At 47.1% G+C, this 8,934-nt stretch overlaps 1 protein-coding gene across 8 annotated transcripts in view; it reads right to left on the minus strand.

Moving 5' to 3' along the window:
- OSBPL3 (oxysterol binding protein like 3) overlaps positions 1–1,079 on the minus strand; it is a 159,627-nt gene extending 158,548 nt beyond the window's left edge. For 4 of the 8 annotated variants that reach the window (XM_019726119.2, XM_074340879.1, XM_074340883.1 and 1 more), the window contains exon 1: positions 940–1,079. The gene's annotated coding sequence lies outside the window, so the exon portion shown is untranslated. The remainder of the gene's footprint in view (positions 1–939) is intronic. The other 4 variants (XM_074340881.1, XM_074340880.1, XM_074340884.1 and 1 more) reach the window with 2 other exon arrangements.
- Between the last annotated feature and the right edge of the window lie 7,855 nt (positions 1,080–8,934).

The following is an 8,934-nucleotide window of genomic DNA, read 5'->3' on the forward strand; positions in this document are numbered from 1 at the left end:
CTCACCTTGTAGGATGCTCGGGAGTAGAGTGTGGGTGATCAGAAGCCAGACGTACACTTTTACCAGTCCATGGAAGGATCTCTTTTGCATCTCCAGCTTAAAATATGTCTAAATGCCCCTATCCCAGTACTCAAACTCCGAGGGTCTGTGCAACATCTGGCGGGTCTCAGATACATCTCAACACAGTTTCCAGATACATCGAAAGCGAATTCACGTTCTCTTAGCTCAGAGTCCCGACTAGGAAGACTGGTAGATGTGAGACGGAGGAGAGAGCGTACTAGTGTGCAGAAGGTGGCTGACAAGTTTCATAACCAGAGGAGGGTTGCGCACCCCGGCTTAGGAAATATCTGGACGATCTACGACAATGCCCAGGGCGCTAGGAAGCCCAAAGAGGAGAGTGCCCTCAGCCCCCAGCGAGGACATGGGGAAGCGGACCAGGCCGGGCGAGCCAGGCAGGCGAGCCGGGTGCCTGCAAGGCCAGCGTCACCAGGGTCCCCCAGCCGCGCCCCATCCCGCGGATGTGGTAAAGCCTCGCGCTCAGCCCAATTAAACAGGTTTCCTGTACCTCCCGCCCCAGCGCCGCGCCTCCCGGCTGCCCAGGACAAGCCCTCTGCGCTGCATCCCCCGGTGCCCCGATCCAGGCCCCGGGGCTCCGCTCCTTCTCGCGGTGAATCCCTCCCAAACCGTCCCTCTAAAGACAGAGCCACTGGGTGGGCAGCACTCAAACCCTACCTCCAGGGAGGCTGGCGCCGGCCCCGAGGAAAATCTCCCCGCCTCGGGGCTGCTCCCCCGGCCGGTGCTTTCCCGGGCGACAGAAAGCTGACTCCGGTCCTGCGGACACTGCTGGCGCTGCCCGAAATCGCAGCCCTTCCGAGCCCGCGCCGCCGCCGGGTCCCCACCACACCCCAGCACCGTGCTGGCCGGCTTCCCGGTGCTTACCTGCGCGCCGGACGCCGCCGGGTCCCCGCTGCCCGGCTCCAAGGTTCGTCCCACAGCCCGCAGGAGGCAAACCTGGCTTCCTCCGTCCTCCCGCAATGCTCGGCTGACAGTTCTCGCACAGCCGCAGGAGACCGGCCACTCGCCGACGAACAGAGGGACCACAGCCGGAGCCGCGCACTGACCGCCTTGCGCTAGGGTCCCTTTGCCGGCTCCGCTCGTGCGCGCTGCGATCTCGCGTCCAGGTCCCAGGACTTTGCCCAGAACTTCTCGGCACTCGCCGCGGGGCGATTACCAGGAGTGGGTAAGCGAGGAGGCGGAGCCTGAGCCCGCCATAGGGGCGGGCCACATGTGGGATGGAAGAGTGACCCACACTCCCACCAATCAGGAGTCGGTCCCGGGAAAAGAGGTGGGGCGATGCAGTTGGAAGAAGCGGGCGGATTCCATGACGTAGTCAGGAGAGTTGGGACCCCCAGTTCCCGACAGGTGGGAAGGGCGGAGGGAGGTGAAAGCTGCGGCTGGGCCTAGAAAGGGGCTCTCGGTAGCCCAGCGAGCTCAATAAATGTTTGTCGAGTGGCGTTTCCGGGCCAGGAAAGGAAGGAGAAAGTGAGGGCGGCGCGGTAAGGGCTGGTTTAAGGAGAAGGTTCCAGGAGACACACGTGGTCGAACGGGCAAAGAGGACTCGACCTTTTGACAAAGTCAGACGGAGGCAAAGGGATAGTGAACTGAGAAAACACGTAAGGAGGATTGCAGGCACGGGATGACGAAGGACAGACTCGGCGTGGGATCCCAGCCCGAGACTAACCCTGCCACCCAGAGGCAGAGATGCAGATTCGTGCTGTGGTTCCAGGAGAAAACCTGAGAGGAGACTGGTTGTTCTATGCAGTTTGTGTGCGGGGCGGGGCGGGGGGGAGGAGAATGCGGGGGCGGGGGCGGGGACGGGCGGGAAAGCTTCGTGGTTACAATGCAGGAGCTCCTTGAAACACGATGAAGTCCCCTCCTTTGATCCTAGCACGAATGCAAGCAATTGATCCCCTGGGGTCAGTTTGGAGACTGCAAATGTGTCGGGGGCTGCAAATGGAGGGGTGGGAAAGGCATTAACACTTACTGAGAGCCTACTGTGCGCTCCCAGAGCAGTTGTGGGCATGCACCTGACGATGGCACACAAGGTGTAAGCTCCTGCATCGTGGAGCTTACATTTTAGTGGGGAGACAGACCATAAAGAAAGTAGAACATATACAAATATAAGCAAACGAGAAAATGCTGATGAACTACGAGCACTGAAGTAATTGCCAAGCAGAGCTTTCAAAATCGGCGATGTGTGTGACAGGGAGCCGCGAATGCCCTGAGAGCTTCTCGGCAGAGGTGGCTTTTGCGCAGATTCCTGAAACCAGAAAAGGAGCTGTCACTCCCCGGTCTGGGGAAGAGCGTTGCAGGCAAAGGGAATGGCAAATGCACGGTATTTAACCTCCCTGAAGATCCATCCAATGTGCCTCAGGGAATTGGACACTGCGTGTGGCTCTCTAGGCTCGGTGCCTGGCATAGAGTGGGGGCTCCAGAATGTGAAATCCCAGTGCCACCCGCCATGTGCGGCAGTCGACGCATTTCCAGTTTCCCAAGTAACCCACCCTAAGGATTCTGAGGCTGTTGCCAAAGCCATGCTATTCACATCTCATTCACCACGCTTGGTTCTCCTTTCCTGGGACCATCCCGGTCCGGGAATGTCTGGGACTTTTTGGGACCTAGCAGGCAGCGAGCACTGTAGAGAGAGGGTCCCCACAAGCTAGAGAGCAAACCCACTGTCAGGCTGCCCGCGTTCGCACTCGGAGAACCTTATTGGAGATTTAAAATCAAATGACTCAGAGGTACTTTACTCATCGCCCCCCCGCACCCGACCAACGCCAGGTGGATGGACGTATCTGGCTGGCGTCGCGATCATTCATTCCAAAACCCAGGAGGCACCTTGCCCACGTCCAGCACGGATTGCCTCAGCGTCTCAGACGTCGTTTTCCCACCCTACTTGCATTTTCCAGTAATTTCTCTCAGAGGAGCTGGATCTTGCCTCCGCCTCTTGCCTCAAGCTCTTTTCTCTCTGTTCCTCTCTCTACCTCCCACCCTCACCCTGTTTTATTGGCATTCATTGTTATTTGCATACAGCTTTATTGTTGAAACTAGCGTTTTGTTCTTGCCTTCTTCAGTTTCTTCCAATTAACCAAGTGTGTGTGTGTGTGTGTGTGTGTGTGTGTGTGTGTGTGTACATATATATTTCTATTTGTCCTTGAGGCAGTTAAGTGGACAGGATGAGTTATTCATATTCATATTGTACCTTTCCTCCCAGAAAAAAAAAGAGAACTCGTACTGTCTTTTTATAGTTTCATTTCCTCTTCGACTCCTAAATAAGCTTCCAGGCTTACCAGCTCCTAAAAACAAAAGGGGAAAAAACTAAAGTTGAATCCCACGCAGAGCTAATTATTCTTGAAAAAGCTTGCTAATGTCCTAAAATTAGCTTTTTCCTCCAAGTTTTATTTTAAAGCAAGGATCTGCATGTCTACTCCAGCAAGATCAATGGTTCTATAGTAAAAACTTCTAAAGATCCTCATTAAACTGTTGAACATACTCTTTTCATCTTTGGAGACGCACCCACCATGGTGGGAGTTGTTCACAATTGGATAAATGTTCTCAGCTTCTGAAATTCTTACTAGGTGAGCAGGTGTTAAGAGTTTACATGTTTTGATAGTAAAGGAAGCTGATGAGAATGGATTTCCCTGGAGCGGTGTCTCCAGAGGTCCCTAGAATCAGACTGCCTGGGTTCCTGCCTTGTGCTGACCACTTCCTGATTCCAAGAGCACCGTTCGGTATCTGTAACATGGAGACAGTAATTGTACATACTGGGCTACACGAAAAGTTTCATCATCCGTGTGAAACAACTTTCACATAGCCTTACTCAGAGTTCTTAGTCTCAGCACTGTTGACACTTTGGGCCAAATACTTTGTTGTCCGGTTCTGTTCCATGCAGTCAGCAGAATCTCTGGCCTCTACCCACTAGATTCAAGGAACATCCTGTCCTCCCTACAACCAAACGTCTCCAGACATTGCCAGATGTTTTCTAGAGGGCAAAATCACGGCTGGCTAAGTACCATTAGCCTAACACAGAGGAAGTGCCAACAGATTTGGAGGCAGTATAGGGAAGCACATAAAGAGAAAGATTTCCAGAGTGGCAAAGTATGCTGCCCTAAATCTCATCTGCAAAATGAGAGTCGTAATAGTGCTAGCTTCTTAAGACTGGCTTAGGATTAAATAAAATTGTGCATGGAAAAGCAATTTGATCAGTGCCTGGCATATAGTAAGCTTAAGAGGTGATCTTCTGTTCTCATTTTCTTCCTGTGAAGGGAAGGCATTGGACTAGATCAGGGATGACATATTTTGGCTTATTTGCTGCTATTCCCCTCCAAGCCTCATGCCAGATATCACTGTTAAGTCAGCACTGTCTTTCCCACTGAACCCAAATGGGGTCTCAGAATCCTTCTCAACACAGGCCTTTAGAACTCTACTACTGACAGGGTCAGCATGTATGTGGGATGCTGCTGAATTACTGTGCTGGGGATAAATGAACTTGAAGCCATTTTAAGAGTAAGATCTTAAATCATCATAAGATTAAAGCTTCCATCTTATGGAATGGTGACTACAAGACAAATGTGATGAGAAGGAACTATAATTCTTCACCACATCAATCCCTTTTATGAGGGAGGAGGAGATAGTTCTAGCATCTTAACTAGAATCATCCAGCATATGACTCGTTAGAGGCTGGGTCTCCTACCTTCTTAAAGTGTCCCCTATTTTTGCCACTCCCACCACCAATGAGAAGAGGAGAAAACACTTGTCTGAAGCAATGAGGCAACCCTCCCCATCCTATACACTCCTTCTCATCTTTCTCCTTCACTTCTATCCGGAAAATGAATCAAGGTATTTACCTGCATAGGAACCCCTTGTAAGCATTCTTTCAAAGGTGTTAGTGCTCATCGCGCAGGACTGCACGAGAATTCACCAATTCATCAAATACAGACCGACTGTCTCCTTTGTGTAAGGGACCATTCTTAGCAGGCACTTTCAGAAATCCAAAGATGGATGCGTGGGTGTCCCTGCCCTCAATGTTTTTATAGTTTCATATATTGGGCACATCAGACATGGACATAAATAACTACAATACAAGCTAAAAAATGGAAAATGTCCTAAGAGAGGTACCAAAAACGTGTTCAGAGAACGGAGAAATTATTTTGGGAATTAGAAGCAGAGAGTCACTTCCTGCATGCCTTTGTTGACATTTTTAACTTTTTGATCCAAACTTCTTATTTATTACCAAGTTATCCTTGTGGAGGAAGTTGCAACATTGTCAGGGTTCCTGGTTTAGACACAGCTCCTGAGTAGGTTAAGTGGCTACTATCAGTGCAACTAAAAGTCACAGTATATTCTAACTCTAATAGTCATTTTTCATCGGATGTTTAAAATTTCTGGGAGGTTCTAGAGGAAGATTACTCACCTTTAGTGACAATAGGCTAGCTTTCTCCCAAGCTTTTGAAAGAATCAGATTTTTAGCATGTTATACTGTGGGAACGAACATAGGCTAGTTATAAAAAGGAACATAATGGGTGAAGGGACACCAGTGATGTATACAGTAAACCGTGAAACTGTATATCCTTCAGGACTGAACTACCTCAGAAATCAGGCTGAGCATTCCATTATCTTTTAGGTACTCTCTCCATAGCACGTGGACATCCTATAGTATTATTCAGGGTAAATACTGAGTGTATAATAACAGTCCACATGTATTCAGCATTTCTGTGCCAGGCACTGCCAAACCAGGCTACCAAGATTACTGCCCCTCCTGCCACTATCAGGAGACTGTAGTCAAACCAGAAAGACTTAGCAGAACTGTTAGAACAACGCCTTCTCACTACAAGCCACACAGTAAAATGTATGCCTTAAATCCTGCTTCTCCATTTCCGAATTCATGCCTTGCATGAATGCAACTGATTGGGACAGTCCAAATCACATCTGCAAATCCAGCTGCAAAGAAGGCTAGAAAATGAAAAGCTTCCCAACCTCTGCAGTAAAGCATACTAGAAGGAGGTTGGGCTGGAAGTTGAGTGAACAAGTCACAACATCCACCATCTTTTCCTTCAAATATCCAACAAGTACTATGTTGGCAGATAAAGGCTTTGTATGTTCTATCCTCTTTGATGCGTTTCAGTTTTTATAGAGCAACCCAGGAGGCTTAGTCCTTCTCCAATCCGCCTAAATTCCCATCTCAGTCTCCCTCAGCAACACTACTGGCGTTCAAGCCACCATCATTTCTTGCCTGGAAAACTGCAGCCGTTCAATTCCCAGGAAACCACTCCTACTCGCCTGTAAGCCATTGTCCACTCTGCAGCCAGAGTGATTTGTTAAAACCCAAATCTAATCTTAAAACCCTTCCATAGCTTCCCATTGCTCTTAGGATAAAAGCAAAATGATTTACATGGTTTTCAAGGTCCCATGTGGTCTGGTGTCTACTAACTTCATCTTGTGCCATGTCCCCCTCCCTCTCACCCCTGTTTTCCACACTGATCTGCTTCCAGGACTTAGTTTCTTCCTGACATGGGACATGTGCTTCTTTGCAATGTACTTCTGCCTAAAATTTGCTGCTCCCTTCTCTGCATATAATTAATGCCAACTCATCCTTTACCTGTCATTCTGTCATCAGGTAAGTCTCCCTTGACTTTCATGATTAGATCCAATTGTTCTATCTTATGCTCGTTAGAACTGAAGTAAGTGTGTGTGTGTGTGTGTGTGTGTGTGTGTGTGTGTGTTGGTAGGACCTATCACTGTTGTGATTATATTTATTTTTCTGATCAATTTCTGTCTCTTAACTGGATCATAGGTTCCACAAGGTGAGGACCACATATGGTTTTAATCTCCCAATGTTTGTTTCAATACCTTGCAGTTAGTAGGCCTTTAACTATTTGTTCAATAAATAAAGGGAATCCCAAAGAAATACTCTTTCATGATGGTAGTGGGGATGGGGATGGAGGGTGTAGGCACCCACCACGGACTCAGTAGACAGAATGCTCAATCTCTCAGGTCATACAGAGGATCTTACAGCAACTGGACATCAGAAAGATGCTGTGTCCTTAAGTTACCATTTTGCCAGGGTCGTAAGTTAACTGATTTTTTATTTTACCCTTTAATATATTTCCCTGCTCCTTAGAATGCCCACATCAAGTCTACCAAACCATATCAAAAGGAACTTCAGGGGAAGGCTTGGTGTAGCTGCTTCCACGCTAACCCAGCCCCATTCCGACACGCCTTCCCCTATTTATAGAAATAAAAACTAGGAATCCTTAATGCGTGTATATTTTTACCTTTTCTCGAACTGGGTTTTCCACCTTTGTGTTAACCTCTTCATGTCTCCATGGTGTTGTTAGGACTTGTATCACGTGGCTTTCATCAAAAGAAAGTGCCCTGATCCTTATCACTGACACACCGTTTCCTATCAATTCACAGCAACTTGGAGGGTCACATTCAGATGAAATTAGCGCTTCAGGGAAGAGACTCGAACTGTCTCCGGCTGGCTCTTATAGACTGTTAAGATAGAGAACTGAATTCCTGGAACCGAAAACAACCTTGTCTGTGAAGAATATGTACTTGAAATATGGTGTATCAATACCTAGAGTCTATGTTTTTCCTCAAAGTCAGTGTGATTTGATGGGACTGTGAAAAAAAGAGGACAAAAGAGGAAGAAAGTCTGATTCTGAAAGAACGAGGTTCCAGTGTTTGCTTTCCATCGTTATTTCTGGCAGGAACTACTTTATAACAAAAGTAATAGAAGTAAATGTCTAACCACTGTGTGGTACACTTGAGACAAATATAATGTTGAATCTCAACTGTCTTAAAAAACATTTAAAACAGTAATAGAAGTTAAAGAAAGGGAATAAAATCGGCTATAATCCTACCTACAAACGGTACTACCATAAGAGCCCTAGCTTCCATTATTATCATTCGATGTTGCCTTCTAGTATTTTTTCATGCAGTTGTAATTGTTGAGTAAATACAAACCTAAATTGTGTTTTTGACTTAATAGTATATGTTTTCCTAATTGCTACTTCATAATCATCAACAGAATATTGTGAATGCATTACAATGATTTTTGTGAAGACTGAAACACCCTGAGAAATATGTATGATATCAATTAAACTTGTACCATAACAGCTACGACTGAGTTTTGAAAGAATACAAATGTTTTAATACCCGTCTTCCACTGGTTGGTCCTTTCCTCTTGGGCCTATTCCAGCCAGAGGCTGCTCTGTCCGCCTGGCTCCCAGTGTGAGAAGGATGAAGATGCAGGAATATAGACTCATTCAAGCTGACATGTACTCATCGCACAAATGAGAAATAAACTTGTTGTTACATCACTGAAATTTTGGGATTGTTCCTGTAGTGTCTCTTAACTCATTCCTACTGATACAGCAAGGAAAAAAAAAGAAATGGATGTGCAGAATGCAACCAAGAATGTCCCAAATGGAAAATGAAACCTGTATGAACCTAGAAGTGAGTCACATGACACACGTGACATCTATATGTCAAAGAAGTCCTTCATGCCCTAACTCAGAGCAGCTCCCTTCCCAACTCTCCAATCACCATTTATGACATCACCACCCTTCCTTTTACCAGAGCTCATAGCATTAGCTGTGAATCTTCCTTTCTCCTGCCCATCTCCTCCCACGTGCTACCATTTTTTCATACCGGTGCCTCCCAGGTATGCTGCTGCTTCTTCATTAGCCCAATCACCTCTCAAGGATACCACCTCAACCCCTGTCCAAGTATCCATTCTGATCTTCCACTCAAATGAACTGGGCTCAGAAGTGCTGTCACAGAAAAAGAAAAAAAGAAGTGCTGTCCTATTCTTCTCCATTTATAATTTTCATCACACAAATCTACTGCTTGAGAAATAGCACTAAAGGG

Source organism: Rhinolophus sinicus, linkage group LG09 (assembly GCF_036562045.2).
Source record: "Rhinolophus sinicus isolate RSC01 linkage group LG09, ASM3656204v1, whole genome shotgun sequence".
Lineage (NCBI taxonomy): Eukaryota > Metazoa > Chordata > Mammalia > Chiroptera > Rhinolophidae > Rhinolophus > Rhinolophus sinicus.